Raw genomic sequence first — 23,760 nt, forward strand, 5'->3', positions numbered from 1 at the left:
CACATGCTGAGCCCTGAAGGGGAAGTCACGCTTGTCCACCTTGCTGGCTCTCCCTCCCATGCATCAGCTCCTGACTTAACATCATGTCCTGTCATTATGCCATTATGGCCCTCACCGATGCCAAGGCTGGGGCCGAGGCTAGCCCTGTGGCCACACTGTCCTGGACTTTCATAGAGACATCATAACCTGAACCAGGCTCTGGAATCTCCTTGAGACTCCAGCCATCTTAAGGGTGGGGACCATTCTCTGCTTTTATATTATGGCTGTGAAGTTTGTTGTTCTTGGGAGAGTCTTAACAGTGGGAGTGGGTGTGTCTCTGAGTCTGCTGCCTGCTTTGGGGACCCTTCTTCCTCCTACTGGTGTGCCTCATCCAGTCTTGATATGAAGGTTTATGTCTAGTTTTAGTGTAACTCGTTATGCTGTTGTGTTGACATCTTGGGGTGGGGATGCTGCTGTTTATTTGAAGGGGAGCAGAGGAGTGGATCTGGGGGAAAGGAAGGTGGGGACACTGGGCGGGGCAGAGGGAGGGAAAACTGTGGTCAGGATGTAATGTAGGAGAGAGAAAAACAAAAAGAACAAGAATCGCCCTCTATACACTGGGACACCCAGTGTCACTGCCCGGGGCGCATGTTCCTTAAATGTCTTGAAAATAGATGCATTGGAAAGAGAATGACATAAACCTGGATGCACAATGGAGAAGTGATGATGCAGATGACAACTCACACACACACACAACTTGAGAGGTCTCAGACAATACCAGGAGCCTCAGCCCAGCCCCAAGCTAGACAAAATAGCAGAGGAAGGCTCTCAGCTAGAGGGTAGTTGATTGCTCTTCCCACATCCTACACAAAGAAATGCATTTGGGATGCCAGATTCAGTTCCAGGTCCCTCTTTCCAGCATCTAATTACACAGCAGTGCCCATGTGTTGGGACTGTCCAGAATAGTGAGGACCCACAGCCCACTCTTAGCTTCTCAGACATGGTGAAGACAAAGGACATGAATCCAGCAGAGGTAGGTGATGGTGTGCACCCTATACAAAATGTCCCTGGATCTGTGTTGGCCAGCCAAGATGGAGACTCCATGCCAGTCAGTAAACGACACGGAGCAGCAGTCCTGGGCTGTGTGGACAGTCATCTCATTTTTTTTTCTGTTTTATCTCTGAAAAAAAAATCAGAGTCTGGACAAAATAGGTCATGCTGCTAGCACCACGAAAGACTGCAAGCGCAGATGCGTGTGAACATGTGGTGGCGGTGGGGGGCCAGCTCTGCCAGGCTGCAGTTTACAGCACATGCAATTTCCTGGGAAACTCTGCAGTGATTTTCAGTATGGACACAGACTCGTACAGACACCACCACAGGCAAGTTGTCGTCTCTCCCCAAAGAACTGCCATGCTTTTTAGCTGTCACTCCAACCCTGCTCTCCTCCCCACCCCCTGGGGACGGATCTGCTTTCTGTCTCCGTGGATTTGCCTGGGAGGGACATTTTACATAAACGGAATCAGACAGTGTGTGGTCATTTTTGACTGGTCCCTTTCACTCGGCTTAAGGTTTTCATGATTGATTCAAACGGACTCAGCATGAATCAGTTTGTATTCCTTTTCATAGCCAAACAATATTCCACTGCACAGATACACTGCTCTGTCTTGCTTACCCATCCTCTTGGTTTGTGAAGGGACTTTCTGCTAGTTCCACATTAGTAGCTCTTTAACCATCCTTTGGTATCTCCAGGTTTTTGATGTCCAGGGTGAATACCCTGTGTAGTGGTTGGATTCTGTTAAGCTTAGGCATATTTGGGAAGAGGAACCCTAAAGGTTCATTCAGAAAGGCCTTCGCCTAGATTGCAGGCAACTAGATGTCTGAGATGGGAGTGCCCAGCTCACCGTGGGTGATGCTACTCCTGGGCAGGTGGTACTGGATGGTATAAGAAAGAAAGTGAAACAAACAAAGGGGAGCAAGCCAATAAATAATAAGTATCTCTCCTCTCTGGTTCTGCTTCAGTTCCTGCCTCCTGGTTCCTACCATGAATTCTTGCCCTGACTTCTCTCAGTGATAGACCTGGGAGTTGTAAGAATAAACAAATCCTTTCCTCCCTGGGTTGCTTTTAGTCATGGTGTTTTATCACAGTAGAAAACAAACTAAGACATCCCGCAAGTACGCAAATTTGTGGACGCTCAGGCTACTTATATAAAATGTATATTTGCATACAATCTTCCCCTGTATACTTCAAATCACCTCCAGAATACTTCTAGTGCCTTCTATAATATAAATACCATGTGAGCGTGTTATATTGTATTAGTTAGGGGATAGGGATAAGAAAGAGTCTGCACATGGTCTGCTCAGATGTAATTGGGATTTGTTGGATATTTTTCATCTGTGGCTAGTTGCATCCATAGGTACAGGTGACAAGCCATGTATCTTTTGTGGGAATATGTGGTTTGGGTTCTTTTGGGTAGACAAATACCTAGGAATGCTGGGTCACAGGACAACACTGCCTAACTTTTGTGGAAACACCAGACCGTTTCCAAAATGGCTGTACTGCTGCTTCCCCCTTCCCGCCAGCGATGGGTGAGGGTTGACTTCTCCCCATCCTCGCCACACTTGCTGTGATCTGTCTTTCCAATTATGATCATCCTAGTGAGAGAGACAGAACATTTTCACCATCAGAGCCCTGAGGAATTCTAAGAGGGGCCCTAGCAAAGCGGTGAGATTCTTGTCAGCCCTCGTGTCCCAGGGCTAAACCAGGCTGGCTGCGGGTGAACAAGAACAGATCAAAGTCTTAAGCTTTGTCCCCGCATCTTAGTGCTAAGGGGCTGGAAGGAAGGCTTGAGGATGGAGAGGTGGGGGAGGGGTGTCCCAGAGGAAGAGGAAAGGAAGCAGGACATAGACAGGCTTATCTACGTCCTAAGTTGACTTTTAAAGACTATTTATTGTGTGTGCACCAGAAATGCACATGCAAGCAGGTGCCCTGAGAGGCCAATTGATGGCATCAGATTCCACGAGGCTGTGAGCCATGTGCGTGTGGGGAACCACACTCTGGTCCTCTGAAAGAGTACCAGAGCAAGTGATTTCAACGGCTGAGCCATGTCTCCAGGCCCGTGTTGCTGGCCAGAGTGGCCCAGATGTTGTGAACCAAGCCAACACAGTGCTGCAAAGGCAGAGACCCAGAGAACTGCAGCCAGCACACTCCCCTGCTGCCCCGATTCCTCCCTCCATCTTACTGTGAGGCCCAGCTGCCCTCCTGCTCTGCCTTCCTTGTGTGCCAGGGCTTTCCTTTTCTATCTTGGTAGCCAGGAGCCAGCTGTCCGGGAAGGTACTACGGTAGAGAAGACACTTGTGGGAAGCCTCAGAGATGGGGAGGGGAGGGGGGGTCTGCTCACTTTGTGGCTTCACATGAAACAGAGTCACACCTCAGGCCTCTGTGCTTTGACTGCACAGTGGTTCCCATTCCTAACTCCTTCTCCCGACTCCTGCCCACCACAACCCACACCACAATTCACATATGGACACAATGCTCTCTGCTTGTCACACAGCCCATGCAAGTGTCCTGATGCCATGTGGAGGGACACTGAGTCACAGGTCGTCACAAGTAATCTGGGTGATCCTCAGGGGATCTGTGGATGTGGTGCAGGTGGGGTGCTATTCTTCCTTTAGACAAGGGATGACGTTTTGATGACTACCTCTAAGTCACACAGGGAAAATGTCACAGTGAGGACTCACAGTCAGTCGCCCATGTCCTGTCCAGTCATACATGATCTATTTCTGCAGGCTGAAGACTAAGGAACCATGCACAACGGCTTCCTGTCACCGCTCCATCAAAACTATGACTTGTCGGCTCTGTCTTCAAAGTGTATCTTTAGTGACATCTCACTCCACACTCCACTCCAAAGAACATCATCTCTTGTATGTTTGACTACAAGCTTCTTCTTTGGATGTACCCTCAGGCCCTCACTGGTCCTCACAAATGGCCTCTGGCTTTTCCCGTGCAGGGCTGATGCTTTGCATCCCTTCTCTATCTTTAGTTTCCCACACACCATGAGGGACACAGATCTGAGACTCAGTGAGATGATATTGTTCCCTGCTCTGTATACACACAGACACAACACACAGACACACACACTCACATACACACACACTCACACACATACACTCACACACACATACACTCACACATACATACACACATGTGCACACACACTCACACACACATATACTCATACACACATACGTACACACATACATATACACACACACAAAGAGAGAGGCCCATGAATACACTTATATATGCTCTGCTTTAACCAAAATAATACAAAAACTAGGCACACAGCCATCTCTCTTGTCAAGAGCTGATTTATTCTACCTCTACTTTCTTCTTCTTTTTAATAGAAAGGAATACACATAGTGGATTTTGTAGCAAATAGGGATAAGAACCTCTCCAACTGGCAAGATGAGATTGTGTATTTCCTGAAGCAGCAAGGCCTTGGCTAAATTCTCCGTCTTTCTGCCAAGCACGTTGAGTCTGATCAGATGCCAGGACTGAGGACTAGTTGACCCAAGGGTCCTGGACAAGGATCACTTGAGATGCTGATGGCCAAGTGCCACCTCTTCTTCTATCCCTAACAATGGAGTTGGATTACTCTGAAGGCTGCAAGGGCTGCTGGGAGTGGGCAGCCCTCGAATCAGCGCTTTATCTTTCAAGTCTGATTTCAGCTTCCTTGGGATCACATTAATGTGAGAATGTCTCTCATGGTGTTGTCTGCATCCACGATGAGGAGGTAATGACTTCCCTAGTGTCTTGAGTGTGCACATATGCAAACACAAACCGGCCCCTCTGAGAAGCCCCAAGTTCTTTCTCCACAGAGCTGCTTGTCACTGTCCCTGGACACTGCTTCAGAGACTCAGAGGGGAGCCTCCGCCCCTGCTTCCTTCTTGGGCCTTCAGGCTGTAGTGATTCCAGCTTGGAGCTGCTCTGCTGAAGATAACAGGGCTGAGGAACCTCCCTCTGGTAGCCACTCTCCTATAGCCACACCCCCTTTCATCCTGAATACCCCTCCAGGCTTCAGATGTCTTACTGTTCTTACTATTTGGGAAACTGTCTCTTCCAGCCTCCCCAGGAAGTCTTTGTTGAAGCAAGAGATGAGAAGTCAGAGTAGACTTTCCTCTCTGTAATCCCAGAATTCCCTTGTTTTGCCTGGAGTTATGAAACCCTAACTCAAAATGTGAACCCCAACAAAGCTCTCAGCTGTGTAAAGAAGCTGGCAGGCCAGGTCTGGGATCAGGGATAGTTATCTTCTAGGGTAATCTCGAAGTCAAAGCTGGGGGCAGTAGGGCAAAAGAGCAAGTTTCTACGTATTAGGCTAGCTGCTAGAAGTCTAAAAGTATCGAGTTGGGGCTCTCATTTTGAGTTAGGGTTTCACAGTGTGTGTGTGTATGTATGTGTGTTTGTGTTGTTTCTGCTGTGACATTATCTAACAGCTGAATCTGAACTGAACCTCCTGGGTTCTGTTCCTGTTCAGTCTTTTTGAAGCTTTTACAGGGTCGGTTTTAAGATTCAGAGAAGAAAGTGTGACTTCACAGGGAAGCTTGTAAACTCACAGGCCATCTCCCTGCTAAGAGGTGGGACAAGCTGCAACACAAATCCTGTCAGATAGAGTTTAGTTCAACTCTTAACACCAGGACTCTCATGGATGGCGGATGGTGTGCTAAGTGTGTATACTGGTGATTGGAAATGTGTGTGTGTGTGTGTGTGTGTGTGTGTGTGTGTGTGTCCACAGTAGGGGAAGACACACTAGCCTCCCCACCAAGCAAATGTTCTAATGGCCTTGTTCTAAGCCCTTCCCTTCAAGGTTGGTGTTGTGGAGAATAACCCTTCCCCATGTGGCTAACCCCGTGAAGAATTCCTCATTTACTTTCTTCATTAACTTCCCAGAAGGTGGAGGGTTGCTTTAAGGATACCGGTTTACTGGTTGCCCCAACTCATTCCAGGGGACCTGCTGAAATCACTTTTAGAAAGAGACTCATTAGCTAAGGTCTGTCAAATTTTAGGTATGGTGAGGAGCTCAGCCAAACCTCGGGCTCTGGTTGAGCAGATCAGACTGGTAGCATCCCTGCTCTGTAGATTCAAGTCCCGAGGACTCAGCCACCCTCCTGTGATCACCACTTACATCTATACCCTGATACAGCCACTCACCCCGTGGGGTGAGCTGAGTAGGTATTATTCTCAACATGCAGGTGAGAAAAGACATTCGAGCAACTAATAAGACTGGTAGGTTGCAAAGTTGAAAAGTTCCATACACGCCCATCTAGGTCGTCATATAGACTGAGACTTAGAGTAGAGGCTGACCAGACACCTGCCTGCATCTCTTGGCTTCTACCCTAAAAGATTCTCCTCTCCTGTGGAGACAGCCCCTACATAGAAAGCCGTAATAGACCACTGCTGAGGCCCCGGGGGGAGTCCTTGCTTCTGGGGTGATTGGCCTTAGCTTATAGAACTCCTCTCTCCCAAGAGAACACCACTTGATTGCTGCCTCTCCTTAAGAAATGCAAGGTTAGAGACAGGACCTTGAGGCTTCTCTGAGAGATTGACAGGGTAGGGGTAGGGGATCTGTGTTTTCCAATTCCAAAATGACAGAGGTCATCAACCCTCATTCAGGAGTGAGGGAACTTGAAGGTCTGTGTGCAGAGGGGATCTGGGGCCTGTTTTCTTAGCCCCTGTCACTTTTTGAGAGCCGAATCCTGGACTTGTATCTGACCTGCTGCCTCAGACCAGGTCCCCAGAGATGCTCCTGTGTTCATGTGAGGGAGCTGGCACACTAAAGCCTCCCCATCCTCAGTGCCTCCTCCCTCAATCAAGGCCATTTAGAAAGTTTTCTTTTCTCTCTCCCACTAAAGACATCCATCACTTTCCCCAGCAGAGGCAAGGCGGCCACAACTCCTTCCCAGGGTTTATTAAATACATTCAAGAACCTATTTGTAGCTGTCAGCCAGACACTGAGGGGAGCCTGGGAGTCCTCTTAGCTGCGCAGCCTCCCCTAAACCTCCCAAGCAGGGTTTCTTTTACAGACTCATCTCTGTGACAGGCAGTGCTGAGGGATATCCCAGCCCAAGAGCGGTTGACTGTCACTGTAACAGCCACTGTGGGACCACAGGGGAAGGGGGTCAAGGTCATGTGAGACGACTCACACGCTCCCCCTGCCCCAGCCACTGCCTCATTGTCCCAGAAAGGGCCTAGGAGATTGAAGTGCATAGAAACCATGCTTCGTTTTGGGTGACCAGGGCTCAGGCACAGAGAGGGTTTTCCTCCATGGCGATTCATGTCTGGGCATGGAAGGAAAACATTTTTCATAAGGTCTTCAGGGGGAGAAAGTACCTCCCTGTTGGACAGATGTAGATGAAGGGAACTTTTGGCCCTTCTGCCATTTTACCAGCTCTACCCAGGGCCCAGGACAACTGAGCCTGCTTTGTCTCCTCCTGGGACCAAGTAGGCAAGAGAACAATGCAGCAGGGAACTAAACTGCATCTTGGAGGACCCGGGAACCTAGTTCCTGCTTGGTCTCTTTTTCTGCTTTTATCATGAAACACAGCCACTGTGCAGAAGAACAGAAATAATTATATAACCAGCAGCTGTGCCCACCCCCCCCCCATGCCCAGGATGAACAAACTCTGATAATCAGACTGATTTCTATTTTCAAACTTGGCATTAGTTGCTATATGGTTAGCTGAATTTTCATAGCTCTTTTCAAATGTAAAATACTTTTATTCTTTCTCATAACAGCGTTTCGCTTAAAGCATAACTGGCATTGAATGCCCAGACCTGAAGAGATTTCATTTAAACATGAAGTCAAAAATCAAAATCCTTAGGCCGACCAACAGGTCTTATTTGTTGTCATTGTTGTTGCTGTTGTTATAAAGCGACAGTGTCTGTGACTAGGGCCTGATCAAGATGACGTGAAGGAAGCTGGACAGACTTATTGACTCTTTTGCCGGAGTCTCCTGTCCCAGGCAAATGCTTCCTCTCAAATTTCCACCATGAACGCCAAACTAGAACATGCGATGTGAAAGAGGAATCCAACAGTATGTCAGGTCTGAAAGGAATGAAACTCTGGGTGGGCGTTGCCAGGGTCCCCCATCCAGTCCAGTCCTTCCTGGAACCCCTCACTCAGCAACCCCCTTACCACCCTGACCTTAGAACATTCCCATATCCCTTTAGGTGAACAGCTTATTCCTTACCCACTAGCTTCTATTTAGCATTCACCATGTGTTCTGCCAACGTATTAGTCAGAGGAACTGGATATGCAGAAGTTGCTCAGACCAACTCAGACAGCCAAGAATGTATCTATTCCCAACTCCGCTCTGGTGACATCACATTGGTAGCTTGCTCTTGGTGTGATGAGAGTCACACAGGAAATCAATCTGCACGCACTGCCAATGTGGGTGTGGTGATATGAATGAAAATAGCCACCATAGGCTCTCCGGGAGTGGCATTACCCATAGGCTCTCAGGGAGTGGCATTACCCATAGGCTCTCAGGGAGTGGCACTAGTGGGAGGCCTGAGAGGTGACACAGCTTGCTAGCAACATTGGTGAGTTTGCAGGTCATGCTTCCCAACTCTGGAGCTTTTTACAAAATGCCCACTTCTATGCCTGTCCACCGAGAGCTGCGGGGCAAGCCTCAGCAAAGCCACTGAGAGACTGGAATGCCTGAATCGATCCCTGAGTCTGTGTGCTGCTTTCACAAGAAAGAGCTGGGCGTCTCTTGAGTGCTTAGCAAAGGCTGAGCAAGAGTCAAAGTGACCTCACAGGGCTGGGAGGACCTGAGAAGGTCACTCCTGGTGGAATGGGTCCCTTTTCAGTCACAGCTCACTCTGCTTCCCCGTCTCTCTGCAACCAGAGCTCAAGCAACAAGGCCATAGAAACAGGCTGCTTGGAGTCAGAAGGTAACTGAAGTCTCCACAGTGTTAGATGTGAGCTGCAGGTCTGGGAATAGGAAGGGCCAAGGACACAGAAAGCCTTTGCCTTTGGACTCTTGAGCATTTTATAAAGGACTATGCTCGGAGACACCTACTTAGGGAGTTGGGGGGAGAACGGAGAGAGGAGGAAAAAAGACTGGCTCGGAGTCACAGAAAAGGATGGGATCTGATAGAGTGGCAGGAAGGAGAAAGGCAGAGAGAGAGAGAGAGAGCAGGAGGCAAGCAAGGGAGACCTGCCCCAAAGATGCTTTAGCCCTCCTCCCCTGTGGGGTGCAACCTGCTCCCAACCCACAACAACGTAAGTGACCTAGTTTCCTTGCGGTTCCCACCTACACATCAGGTGGTCTAGTCCAGTAGTGCATGACAAACTTAGAGAGATGTCCTGTAAGCAGACATGGTGACCCAGAGGCAGCACAGGAGACTGGCTACACCAGCCAGTCCCCACCAAGGTTCTGTGCAGGTATACGCACAAGTGACATGGTCAAGCCTATGCCCACACCCCAGCCTTCCTCTCCCTCTGCACTCTCATGCACACATGCACAATTCTCCCTCAGCAGAAGGGCTGAGGTGACCTGGAAAGCAGGCTTGGCTTGGCTGCCCAGCTGTGTATCCCTGGGGTGAATTACTTCCACTGTGGAAACACAAGTGCAGGGGAGGAGCAGTATCTGAGGGAGGGGCCTCTAAGGCTTCCCTGGTAGGGACAAATTCAAGGTGGAACTGGCACTCATACCTGGCATCAGTGTTCCTTTCAAAGGGACCAGAAGTAGAGCTAGCTGCATGCCTTTCATCTCAGCCTGGCCTCAGCTTCCAGCATCCAGGGCCAAGTTTAGTTCCATGTCCATTGGAGGGATGAAAACTGTAAAGGTCTCTGGAGGGTAGGGGTATTGGGCCTTTGAATGGGGAGGCCAGCTTTGGAGTGTGACAGTGTCTGTCACAAATCACAGAATGATCCAGGGCAGCATGGGTTATATGTTCGTTGGAGGGGTTAGAAATTCCTCTTAGATTGAAGCTGTAGGAGATACAGACTGAGTCTGGTAGCTTTTCAATAATGGTTCCTCCGTTCTTCTCCTGCCTCTGGGCATCTGGCTTCCCGGAGGTAGGAGGTGGATTATTGTAAAGCCAGATACTCAGTGACTCCGGGAACAAGAGAGTCTGCTCAGGGATTCAGACCAAGGTTAGGAAGATGTAAGATTCTCAAGCCCAGGCCCAGCCTGTTTGAAGAACAACAAAGATGGACGGTCACCTCCTAGACATCACTCAGGCCGCACACTGTGCTAGCTGCAGGCAGATACCATCTTTGCTGCAGATCCAGAGGGAAAGTCCAGTCCTTAAACCTGGTCTCCCTAGCATGATAAGATCCCTGCTCCATGGCCACGCCCCTGCTCTTACACCCACAAGACTCACGGCACTAATAGCCCCGACTCACGTCTCTCTGGCTTCCTGAGGTAATCTGCGCCAGGCTCTTTGCCCTCCACCCAGACACGATGGTGGTGATCTACTGCCCAACCCTAGGCAGGCGTGAGCTCTCTTCTGACTGGCTCTTCCTCAGCTATCTCTCTGTACTGTGCTATCCCTGTTGAACTAACTGCTCTCTTCAGTTTTTAGAGTAAATGTCTCAGAAATACCACTGGCTAGGGAAACCTTTTCCAATGCCTTTGAATAATATATAAGTTCTCTGGTCTCCAATTTGTCTCCAATCTGCTTTTCTGGATCTGTCTCTACTTTTTACCTCTTGGACAGACCCAGGAAATTATCACTTGAAGACTTTTGCTCACCTGGCCTCCCAAGTCGTTTCTTTCCTTGCTGGTTTGAGATCTGATTGGACCATTCTCTGGGACCTTTTGGGCCACTTGTCATCAGAGCTTCTTGATTGACTCAACCCACTTCCCTTTTAATTGGTAGGATGCTCTAGAAACAGTGCTGGACAAACATGGCCACCTGGAAAGGCTGATAACCACTCTCCTCCTGGGGTATCTGAGGACTTTGAAGAAGCACAGCTTCACAGTCCCTGTCCTTAGGCTCTGGGTCCCCAAGTGGGGCTGGGAATGTGTTTGGAAGCAGTCCTCAAGTGACTCAGAGACACAGCCCGCATTGGTGGTTCCTAGACTCAAGCATTTTACCTAGGAAAAAGGCTGGTGTTGATGGCTTTTACAGTCCACAGGAAGAGGAGGCTCATCTTTGGGAAGGTCCCGGGATGCAATCCTGGCATTTGGAAGATATGCATGGATGTCAGGTGTATGGAGGGTGACTGAAGATGCTCCAGCAGCAGTTGTGGTGCTGAAGGAACTCTTTTCCCTAGCTCTTTTCAGGATAGTGAGCTGGAGAGCTGGAAGAGTATGCGTGTACATGTGAATGTGTGTGTGTGAGTTCGTGTGTGTGTGTGTGTGTGTGTGTGTGTGTGTGCACGCGCGCGCATGCAAGCTTAGAGCAAACCCCACAGTACTAGGTCTGAGCCCCAACCCTTGCTGTACTGTCAAGCTGGGAAACAAGGGTTCCTCCCACATTGTTGAAAGAAAGGGCCAAGATGAGTAGCCTTGGTCTTACACGCCTTCCCAGCCAGAAAGTAACGCTGGGAGGTCACCTGTGTGGTTTGCCAACATATGAATACAGTGAGGTGTGTAAGCCCAGACTAAGGTCATATTTTAACAAATGTCTTAATTCATGACATTTTGTCCTCATTTCCTTGTTCACCTGCTTTGTGTTTATTTGAGACAGACAGAATATTACCATTTTGTAGCCTAACCTGACTATTTCTACAGTCTCAGCCTCCCAAGTCCTGGAATTACAAGCATGTGATACCACATCCAGCTACAGCCAGGGATGTTTACATACAGTTACAGCTGTTCACTCTGTCCAGTTCCTGGACTAAGGTCTCCTTGTTCCAGCCTTTGTCCAGAGATAGGGCACAGAAGAAAAATGGATGACAGAAAAAGCCTTAGTTTGCAGCAGAATTGGCTCATCTATTGGCCAGCCCTCATGCTTAGTTCACGAATGGATAGACACTGATCATGGGCCTGAGCCTGGGTTTCATCACTGGCAAAGGAATGGCCAAGCAGACCCCACACATCTGTTATTGTTTCCAGACGTTCAACGTACTGTCTTAACTTTGTCTTATGGGAGAGTCACAGCACCCCTTCAAAGTAGATGTTTCTACACAGGCTGTAAAGACACAGACTCAGGGAGACATGGGGATGACAATGCCTACTTTGAAAGTCATGGTCATTGACCAAATACTCTCTATGTTTAGTGATTTGTGGGCAATTGGTCTAGCCCAGGCTATTTGGGATAACCCAGGCTTACCACAACCAGTGTTTCCCTCCTCGGATGAGGAAGCCACTTTGGAAAAGAGTCTGGTGACTCCTGGAATGGTTAATTATAGAGTCAACACATGACCCTGTATTTCTAGGTATATACCAAAAAGTAAAGTAAACCTATTCCCCTCATGCAACAACAACAGCAACAACAACAACAACAACAACAAACAACCCCAAACTTGGTTTATGTTTGTCTACAGCAGCACCATTCATAATAAGCAAAAACAGAAAGAAGCAAAATGTCTACCAGCTAACAAAATAGATACCCAATAGACTGCCTATTCATCAAAGGATTATTGCTTGGCCATGGGAAGGAATGAGTACTAATATGGATGGACCTTGAAAACATTTTGCTGAGTGAAAAATCTCAGGCAGAAGGACCACATAAAATAGGTTATGTGTTCCACTGTTAGAAATCTCTAATCAGCAAGTCCACACGGGTGGAAGAGGTGGTGTAAGCTAACAGGTAAGGGGTTATTTCGGAGGTGGTGGGAAGGTTCTAAAATGGACCATGGTGAGAGTTGCACATTATCTGTGAATGTACTTAAAACCACTGTGTTGCACATTTAACATGGGTGAACTGCATAATTTATCCCAGTAAGGTTGTTACAGCAAACAAAGAAGAAAAGACAACAGGAATCTGGAACTGGGAGATGTGGGTTTCCTCTGTGGACACACCGCCAGTTTGCTCTATGGCCCTGGAAGCATCTCTTCCTTTTTGTCTCTATTGATCCTTCAGTGAGGTGGGGAATGATTCATTCCTGCTTCGGAAGAGCTTTGGGAGAGATGAGGATAGAGGGCAGGAGTAAGAAGAGAAGCATTATTTAAATGGACAAGATTTACAGCCAAGATGTCACTGTTCTGGGGAGCTGTGGCTTCCTTGAGTTATGGGATCATCTTCCTACAGAATGCTAAGGTAGAGGAGACATTAGAGATCACTCCAGAGTATGACTGAGACAGTTCTGTTCCCACTCAGTACAGGCATGCCTGCCTCTCGCCCACCAACAAAGGCTTACTTGCAGCATGGAGAACCCTGGGTTTATGGGTCTGACAGTAGTTGTCATTCATTGTTTGGGCGCTCTGCTGGGGCGCCTGGAATGGCATCTCTCCTCAGCTCTACCGCAGGTTGTAAAATGTAGAATCAAATGCCACTGTCTCCCCCCAAAAGGACAACCCTCCACCCACGCCTGCCTCCCAGCCCAAATGCCAGCTGTCCAGATGTTGCATCAGCTGCCAGCACATTGCCTTTCCCACACTGGAGTACCCAGGCCATAGCTGACCTAGAGATGCCAGTTATGCATCCATTGCTGGGCACAGCTCCAGCTCACAAGAGCCCTGCAGCCCAGTGGCCATCTTAATGTCCTGACATTGGGGTCTACCTGCAAGGGGAGCCTCTCCACCAGGCTTAAGGGCCGTTGGTGTATCCTAGATACACCATATAGAAGAGGGTTGGCCACAGGGGAGAAGGGCTTTGCATTCTGAGACAGTAGCTACTGGAATACAAGCACGATGATGGTCACATTACTAGCAAGCCACTCTCATTGTCCCACACTCCAAGCTTGTGGCCATTGCTTTATAAAGTATACCCCAACCCTACAAGACACACGTTCTCATTTTCATTTGATGGGTGAGGAAACTGAGGCTCAAGAAGATTAAACATCTTGTCCAAGTAAGTAGTAAAGACAGGACTTAAAAAGAAGTCAGTTTGGTGAAACGTCCAAGTGGAAGCTCAGGTTCTTTAGGTTCTTTAGGACTCAGCCCAGAGCCCTGGTTCTCCAGGACCAGCCAGGCAGCTAGAGAACTGACAATAGCGGGCAGCCATTTCAACCAAGGTCCTTAGCCCCTGTTCAAGATGAATTCCTCTCTAAATCACACCTATGTCAGGTGCTGAGGGTTGGCAGTGTTGTTTAATCTGAATGTGGCAGTGGTGGGCAGGGAGGCAAACTTGGCTGTAGGAAGAGCCTGGTCAGAGCACAGGTCTTTTGGTCATAGATGCTCAAGTTGGCTTAGCCTCTACTCATCCCACCAAGGCAGAGTCTGAATCGATGCCACAGTCGCTGAGCTGAGAGTGTGCAGTGTGACTGTCTCCAAGGGTGGAACCTCTACTTTCAAACTCAGAATGGTTTGTGAGGTGGCAGGGTGTGGTAAAGAGGGCATAGGGTCTGAGGTAAGGTGGAATCAGAATCAGATCAAATAGGGTCCCTCCATGTAACCATGATGTTACCTTTGACAACGAGCTTAGTTCTGAACCCTAATACCAGCAACGGTAAAAATGGGGCTAAAATACTTTCACCATTGAGAGTCTAAGACTGGGCATGATGCTAAGAATAGCATATAGAGTATTCATATAGTTGTGCCAAGGGCGACTGGACAGCATTCATCTAACTCTCTTAGATCTCCTCACTATGCAAATGGTTACTCTTGACTTCCTTCCTTCCTTCCTTTTTTTCTTTCTTCTTTCCTTCCCTTATTTCCTGATTTTTTTTTTTTTTTTTTTTTTGGAGACAGCCTCTCACTCTGTGGTCTAGCTAGCCTCAAACTCACAACCATCCTCCTGCCGATCCTCACTCTCAAGTGTTAGAATTACAAGCACATCTACTATACCTGGCTTACATTTTCCTTAATAACAAATAAATGAAGCTTAGAAAATTAAGAAAACTTCCCTGGGACACAAAACTAAGTTAAAAGCGAGCAGCGTTTTGAACCCGGATCCTGGAGTCTGTTGCTAATTTGCCACAAGGAGTCCCTGAAGAACACAAAGGAGCACTGTCCAGACTGCATCCAGCCTAGGGTGTAGGGGATCGTGCGCCACCTGAGGTCCTCTGATGTCCCAAGGTTCCCTAAGAAACAGGAGCTCATTAAACAAGGGGCTAATAGTCATTAGTTAGTTGTAGACATAGAGGACATGTGCCCATTGCTAAGAGGAAACTAAAAAAGGCTAGGGTTATATGTCGAATCCCACCGTGGGCTCTTCACACAAGCAGTTAGAGCTGGAAAACCCATCTGTACTGAAATGGGAGCAAGTATCCAGTACACACGCATGCATCACCGGCCTGTTCACCCCTCAGCAGGCCCAATCATCCTCAGAGCTTCACAGGAACGCTTCTGCCATGTACCTAACCATCCTTTCCCCAGGCTAGTTTGCTTTCCTTCTCAGAAAACTCTTGGGATTTCAAAGGGGGCATGGCTCCCTAGTACTTCGGGCACATTAGAATCCAATGGGCCCCTGATGGAAGAGACAGACTAGTGACCAGACAGGAAAGACCTCTCTGCAGTCTATGGGCTCCTGAACGGGAGGGCAGCCGGGTAAGAAAAGGAGACAGAAACAAAGCCACCGCCACCGGGGTCACCTTCCCTGGCCAGTAAACGAATGTGGCTTGCTTTAAAGTTTAGTACCAGGAGAAAGCATGTCTCTCCTGCCACAAGTCCTTCTGTCAGACATCCAAGTAGCAATCATATTTCCATTTTGCCTTTGCTGCCAAAAAGCTCGAAGTTGAATTTAATGTTCCATGTCAGAGACCCACTAATCCTAGGTCACTAACAAAACATTCTCCTCCTGTTACATATACAGGGACCTACTTTTCAGACTCTATTTGCAACTCTCAATGGTCCATTTCTCTTTTTTGAAAGCTGGTAGGACACACGGAGACAGCGCTGGATGACAAAGGGGGACACTGGCCTTGAGGAGCTAGGTCTTGTGGCCGTTCAGGGTCACATTTGAACTCTTAGATTTGGGGGCTATGGGCAGCAGTGTGCTGGGTGTTGTTTTGTGGGCCTGTTAGCCTCTTTTTGGCCTGCTGGGCAAGGGTGTCCTGCTCCATCCGTGTCAACCAATCACTGACTCTGTGCATGTGGTAGTCCAGGACAGGTGCAGACCAAGGCTGCTTGCCAGTGTCACCTTACAGTGTTGAGCTGGGCTTGGTCTCAGGGTGCCAGCTGGCCTGAGGCCCCATGCCTTTCTACCGTGAACTCATTGAGAACAAAGCCTTGCATCTACAACCATCTGGCTTTACGGTGAAGGGTAGAAGCAAGCCTCCTTTTAGACACACTTTAAAGCGCTTCTGGAGCTGCCATGGTTTTCTGCCTAAGTCTCAAGTCTCTGGAGCATATTCTACGGGTTCATCAGAGACTGCAATTTGTCCCTCCATGCTCAAGCCATGGGGTGGGGGGAGGGTATGCCTCTTACTTATTTTTTAATGATAAAGATATTCTGTGTGTGTGCATGTGTGTGTGTGTGTGTGTGTGTGTGTGTGTGTGTATTCATGCGTGTGTATGCAGGTGCCAGGAAAGGCTATAGGATAACCTTTGGTGTTAGTTCTCAGGTATTCTTTACTCTTTTTTTTGCTGAGATAGACTTTTTCTCACTGGCCTGAAATTTACCAATCTGGCTGGCCAGCACGCCCCAGAGTTCTACCCTCTCCACCTCCCTGACACTGGGATTATGAGCATACACCACTCTGCCCATTTTCTTCTTTACATGAGCTGTGAGGATCGAACTCAGGTCCTCATGCTTACAAGGCAGGTGCTTTACCATCTGAGCTTTTTGCCCAGCCTCATGACCCACGTCTACAGGGCGACTGAAGCTAGAATAGACTGGGAAACTGGCCCAAAGTAACATTGCCAGTCATCAGAGGAATAAGAACGAAAGCCCTGGTATCCTCACAGTGGGAGCAGGATGGACATTGGCAGGGTCCGATAGTTAGGAGGAGGCGTGTGCCATAGCCTGTGATCCACGGCTCAGGAAAAGAACTGGCTCTATCAAAGGGCCCAAGTTAATAACGGGGATGAGGCAACAAAGGGTGTGCCAACGAGCATCTCCACGTGACAGCACTTGCCTTAGATAAAAAGGCTGCTCTGCCTATGAGCCAGCCCAGCCACATGAGCTGAATGAAATGTACTGCACTCCCATCTCCCAGCATCCTACCCACCCCCTTACTTTTATGCTGGAGCAAAACCTGGCGAATTGGATGTCCTCGGGTCATTGGGTGAGGCTAGGACACCTCAGTCTACCCACTTGCCTGTCCATACCCTCAGTCTGTGTCTACTCTTGACCTCCAGATCCCCTCCCCCCCCCATCCATAATGAGAGCGGTAGAGAGGTTCTCATCTGACCACCATCCTTCCTGGCTCTCCCAAGCAGCTCTGCTCTCAGCCTCAAGAACTGCCTCTGTTCCAGAGTTCCTGGAACAAGAGCCTGCCATCTAAGGTGAGTTCTGCCTAGAGGCTAATTGATGGATGTCACTTTTCTTTGGTCCATCACACACGGACGTTCGCTGTCACAGCATCCTTCCATCCACGGACACTCCCGGAAGGATGTAACACAGACCTGGCTGTGGGCTCTGGGAGCACCAAACACTAGTCTCCCTTAACAAGAGAAAATGGGGGACCAAAGAGGTGAAGTGGCTGACCAAGTCACACGGTAAGGAATCAGGACCAGCTGTCTGACCTACTCTTGAATTAAATGGGACCATCTTCTAAACAGCAACCAGATCCACACCCTCCCCGAGACATTGTGGGTGTTCAAGCACAGGTCTGGCTGAAGCTGTGGAATGGGGAGGTAGTGGACAAGGACACGGGGATTGACTCTGGGAGGATGGGGACTCCATATGCCTCAGCTCTGGGGCTCCCCAACTTGGCTGCTGTGTGTGTTCTCCACACTTTCTTCTAACCTCACTCAGGAACCTTCTCTCTGTTCCCATCATCCTCTCCTGCTTCTCCTCCCCTCCACCCTCCCAGGCACAGGCTGCAGGAAGCTATCCAACTCATGAGGAGCATCTCCTGCTTTGGAGTTCTGGTCCCTTCCCTGGACTGAGCTCAGAATATCAAACTCTTAGGGAGGCAAGGTTAAGGGCACCAATAATCTGTCCTTGCCACATCTTCTATTTGGGGAAAGTGCCAGCCAGTGTCAGATCTAAAGTTAAGTGTGACTGAGGAGGTAGACATGAACCTGAAGCCTAGTTCTGCCATTGTTTCCAGGTCCCTGGGTTCCTACAACTGTGCCTCGGTTTCCTCATCTGACAACTGACTGACTTAATTCTACAAGTTTGTAGTTCCCTCGCTTTCTCTGGTTTTCCAGAAGAGCTCCTGTGTCCATCTGGACAAGCCAAATCTTAGTATGGCTCTTACCCTCTGTAGTAGTAAATGCTGGAGTGTGGACAAATAGAGTCATAGGAACTCGAGAATCAAATAAAAAAAAAAAAGGATTTTAACTAAAATTTAAATGTTGGAAACATTGGAGCTCTCCATTCTGAGAACAAAGGTCCAACTGCTGAAAGGTCCAGGGCACCAAATCCAGCATCAGCATCAGCATCACCAGGTGATCGGTGTGCACTGCCAGTACAGGAGTAAATGACAGGACCTCCTCCATGCAGAACTTCCAGAAACCGGGGGATGAGTGATCTCTGGCTTATCTGTATCCAAGGGCAGTGATGCCATCTCCTGAGTCTGAGAATGACCTTGTGCCTCTGCACACCATCCTGCCCCATTATGTGCATTTGATGCCTAACATCTCATCAACAGTGGTCCATTTGAGTTAGTCACCAGGATCCTATTAGTGAGAAGATAATGCAGGAGAAGTCATGTGTTTTCTTACTGATCTTTCCTAGACATACAGTCTTGGGACCGGTTTGATGCTTTCTTAGAGCTTGTTACAAAGAGCTGGGTATGTAATGCTAACACTTGGGATGAGGGCAGGATGATGAGTGTGGGGTGAGTGTGAGCTACACAGAGTTCTAGACCAGTCTTAGCTAAATAATAAGACTCTATATCATTCCCCCCTTCCCACCAGAAAGGAACCATGACAAAGAAGCCTGATCACACCATTCCAGGGTTGAGAGGTGTTACCCTGGCTTGGACCCAGAATCCAAAGGCTGTGTTCAAGTTCCTCGGGGTCAGCGACGCCAAGACTCCAATGTGGCAGATGATCCTTCTAAATGTTAGAAGGGAAACCCAAGGCCTAGGAGGCCGCGAGCGGCACCTTGGAGAACTGAGAGACATCAGAGCAGCTGAGGCGGCAGCCATGGTGATGAAGGCCTTCCCAGAGGCGCCTGCCCCAAGGGAAGAGGAGGCTGAGCCCACAACAGGTGTGCAGAGCAGAGACTGCAGGAGCACATGCTGCCTGGGTTTTACACTCATTCTGCTCACTGCAACTTTTGGTGATTGTCTAATTAGGGCTCATTACAAACATCAAGTTACATCTGCAAGGTCGTAACTGCAGGGGAAGGATACAATTATTATAATGAACCCTGTCTCCCCTAAAATCAGTCCCAAATGCCACTGCTTAAACCCTCTTCCTCATCTGCCACCTGGCCCTCCAAGACCTCTTCTCCTGTGCCCTATGGTCACTGAGATACAACCAGATCACTAGATCTTGGGTGTTGTCACTTCTGTGGGTTGTCTCCATCCAAGGGCCTTTTGGGCCATTCTTTTCCCCACCTTGATGGAGAGGGAGCTTCAGGTGTCAGATGTGGGTGACTCACAGTCATGTAGACTTGGTCTACGTGGGAGAGTGCAAGGATATAAAGCAGATTGAGTTGGTACCTCCTAGCATGGGCGGACCACCTACAGGCTGAAGCCCCTCCAAGGCCAAATACTGTCCATGGAGACCTCAGCAGTAAGCAGTAGTTGGAAGTGGTCTGAACACAACCTGTTTCTTGCTCCACTTAGAAGAGCTTTAGTACCTACATCTGTCCCGGGGAACCAGAATTTCTTCTCTTTAGACTTCTGTGCAGGCATACAAAGGCTGAGCAGTCTTCAAGAAAGGGAAAGAAAGACTCTACCTAAGTCCTCTCTTCTGTTGGCCATCTAACTCCAGGAATAAAGTGTCTTTTCTTTTCTTTTTTTTTTTTAAGAAGGGCGTCATTGACCACAGGATCTGGAAAGGCAGAAGCTGGGACAGGTACAAGAAGCAGCCAGAAGCCTATCTCTCTCTTTCATGGAAGCTTTCAGTCAGAGAAAGAGGCTTCTAGGGAGCCCGCCAGATGGCTTCAAACTCTGAAGGGCTGCCTTACAGAGGGAACAGGCATGGTTCATAGGTTCTGAGGCAGAATCGGGACCTATAGCTGACCAACCTTGGACGTGCCTCCCTCTCAATGTGCTGAGGTGGGAAGAGGCCCTTTCATCAGATGCAGCATCCTTTCTGAGGTCCCTCCTACCTCAAGATGGTGCCTGTGTCTCTAGGCAGTACCCCCACTGAAGCACTACCATATGCACAGTGGGCTCTCAGTCAATACATCTGGGTTAGGAGATGGGTCAACTATACTACCTAGAGGCATTGGCTATCAGGTGAGAGGGACACTACTCTACTACACAGAGGCATTGGTTCTTGGCAGGGGGTGAAAGGCCTTCTCCAGCAAGCTCCTTTCAAACCAAAGATAACCAAAAGTAGCTCCTAACTAGAGTTGTCAAAACTCATACGAATTAGACTGACACAGTGATACAGACCTGTAACCCCAGCTCATGAGAGACTGAGATGACTCTAAAACAAGATGTGTCTACAGAACACAGTGGGCTGGCTTGGGCTGTATCTCAATGGTAGAATATTTGTCAAGTATGCAGGAGACTTTGAATCCAATTCCCAGTGCTGGGGGTGAGAGCAATCAAAAGTCATGTACATCATAGTAATTTAAAATCATTATTTAAAATGCAAGTGCTTGCCCCCCTCCCAAGTTTGCAGCTTACAATAGGGACAGATAATCTGAGTTTTAAAAATAAGCTTCTCAGCCTGGGCAATGGTGGCGCACGCCTGTAATCCCAGCACTTGGGAGGCAGAGGCAGGCAGATTTCTGAGTTTGAGGCCAGCCTGGTCTACAGAGTGAATTCCGGGACAGCTAGGGCTATACAGAGAAACCCTGTCTCGAAAAAACAAAACAAAACAAAAAAAGCAAAACCAAGCAAACAATAAAGCTTCTCAGATTGTTCCCAGGCAAGGGGTTGCCAGACAACATATCAATAACTGTCCACCTAGAAAGCCATGGGGGTCTTGAGGTTCTTGCCCTTGCTTGGCACATGCACTGGAGCATTGGAATGTGGACAAACACCGGGATCCTACTCAGGCCCAGAGGAGCAGGAAAACTGGGCATCTTTTCATCCAATGACCTGCACGCAGATCCGTGCCATCTGACACACCCATGACACCTTTGCAGGCAGCAGACCAGGAGGTCCTCATGGTCTGCTTACCCCACCTTGACGGTTACATCTGCATCATCAGCACTGCCTGGCTCCACCTGGGTTCAGTCTTGGTTCTCATATTCACCACGTACAGGGCTCTGCTTCTGATCCCCTGCCTTCGGTGGTTTCCCAGCCTGGCCTTCAAGATCCCCCAGCTTGGAACTGTCACTGTCATCTTGGGACATTTTCCATCTGCCAGGCTGTAAGAGGTTTAGTCCTAAAATCTTCCCCAACTCCCCTTCCCAAAGCTTCCCCTGTTCCTCTCCTGCTAACACTGACCAGGGGAACTGGAACCTTCTAGAAGGTTCTCTCTCATACAGTGTCCATATCACTGCCAAGTGTGCGGCCAGGACAGCTTTTCCCTCCCCCTGCCCTTTCCCTGCAGGATTGATTTGTTTAGTTTCAACAGTTTAATCTTCTGTTTCCCTTGGAGTGGAGCTGTTTCCTCTGATCCCTGGTGGGAGGCGTTCTGTCTTGGACTGAATCAAGAGGGGCTGGGGCGGGAGGCAAGGGGAGGGGGAAAAAAAGAAAAGAAAGAAGGAAGAAAAACATACCTCCTGGCAAAACCCAGAGCAGCACTTACACAACATCCTTCCCAGTATATTATTTATAGTGCGACTGAAACATTGATTCCCTCCCCTGCTCTTCCACAGAGCGCCGGTGTTGCCACTGAGGCGGAACAAGTTACATCGAGGCAGGCTGCCCGGCTACCTCAGCTCAGTACGAGCCCTGAACATTTGATACACAACAGTGCATCCCGGAAAGTGCCCTGACTCCAGGCAACAGGAGGAGGGATGCCAGGGCCTAGGAGGAGAGGGAGGAGCTCCAGGATGCCAGAGGACAGTGACAGGACCAAGGTCTGGAGAGGAATGATGGGGTCTCTAGCTGGGCAACCAGAGGCTCGCATTTAGCCAGGCTTGTAGAGAAGAAAGGGCTGGGACCAAACCTGCAGCCATGACACACTAGGCTGGTGACGGTCATTCTGAGTAGACATTTTTATTTATTCATCGATTTATATAAATAAGTACATGTATGAATCATGGTGAATGAAAATGGCAAGATTGGATAAATATAGACCCGCTTTCTTGTGTCCTTCCGGCACCGCCTCACCACGTGACCTAAGCCAAGCCACAAAAGCTCTGGTAGGCTCAGTTTCCCTGTTGCAAAAATAGAGCTAACACTATATCTTGCTTTGCAGCTATGGAGTGTTGAGGCCACCAGCAAGAGCCATCTAGTAAACCATCTGTAAAATTTACCCCTCCCCCCATTTTAAAAGTGAAACTGGATTTGAGACTGTAAGTGGGACGGGGGTACAGATAGCCGTTTGGCAGAACTTTTTGGGTCTCATAGAAGGTTCTCTAATGGCCGGATTGACTAATAAAGATGTAGAGTAGTGAGGGATCTGGTGCTTTCCAAGGCCTCAAGCCCTCTTAAAGAGCAGGCCTGGGACAACACCTGTGAAACTCACAACCTCATCTATCCAGGTCAAAGAAGCCGTCTCGACAGTCTTCCTCTCTTTGTGGCTTCTTCTGAGCCCTCCCAGTCAACAGCCACTGTAGCCCATCTGCTGACCCAGGACTCCCAGGTGTAAGCACATTAGCTTCTTCTCCTAAAGCCTCTCCTCACTTGCATAGTCTGATGGCTGCCAGGCCATCTTGGCCATGTTCCTGTTTCCTTCATGAAGTCTTGATTGAGTCTCCCTCTTTGAGCCTGCAGGCTCTCCAAGAGTCCCATGAGTTATAGATGGCCATTCTCAGCTCCGTGTGTGTCAGTCCTCTCTAACTGGAATGGAAATCCCTTGAAGCCAAGGACGGTCTTTGGCTTTCTTCTCTGGTGTCTCAGAGGAGACCATCCGGGAATTGCTTCAGATAACATTCCGAAGATCTAGTTTCTCCTTTGTGAAGCGAGGGGATTTCAACAGCATGAGGATGGTGGGGAAGCCACATCTTGCATTTCCTACATGTCTGAAGTAAGCGACTCACAGATTCATTAGCTCTTAGGTGAGCAGGAGTGATTCAGGTTTAGGAGACTGAAACATTTATGATTTGCCTTAAAAAAAAAATAGGGCATTGAGATGGGTCAGTGCAGATAAAAGGCTCTGAAATGTGAGCGTCATCAACCTCCTGGTTAGTCAGCCCTGCAGATCTACCCTACCGCCATTGCCTCTTTTCATTTTCCTGAGGTAAAGGCTGAGCACAGAAAGTAGGACCTCTGTCACACTGCCTGAGTGCATGAAACCGGGATTCAGGCAGCTCCCTGTGGTACCCAAGTCCATCATCCATCTGTTTCCCTGCTGCCCAGGGATGTCGGATGC

General features: G+C 48.7%; 1 protein-coding gene across 1 annotated transcript in view; it reads right to left on the reverse strand.

Moving 5' to 3' along the window:
• Dscaml1 (DS cell adhesion molecule like 1) overlaps positions 1-23,760 on the reverse strand; it is a 320,228-nt gene that overhangs the window by 174,420 nt on the left and 122,048 nt on the right. The window lies entirely within an intron of this gene.

This window comes from Apodemus sylvaticus, chromosome 7, assembly GCF_947179515.1.
Source record: "Apodemus sylvaticus chromosome 7, mApoSyl1.1, whole genome shotgun sequence".
Classification (NCBI taxonomy): domain Eukaryota; kingdom Metazoa; phylum Chordata; class Mammalia; order Rodentia; family Muridae; genus Apodemus; species Apodemus sylvaticus.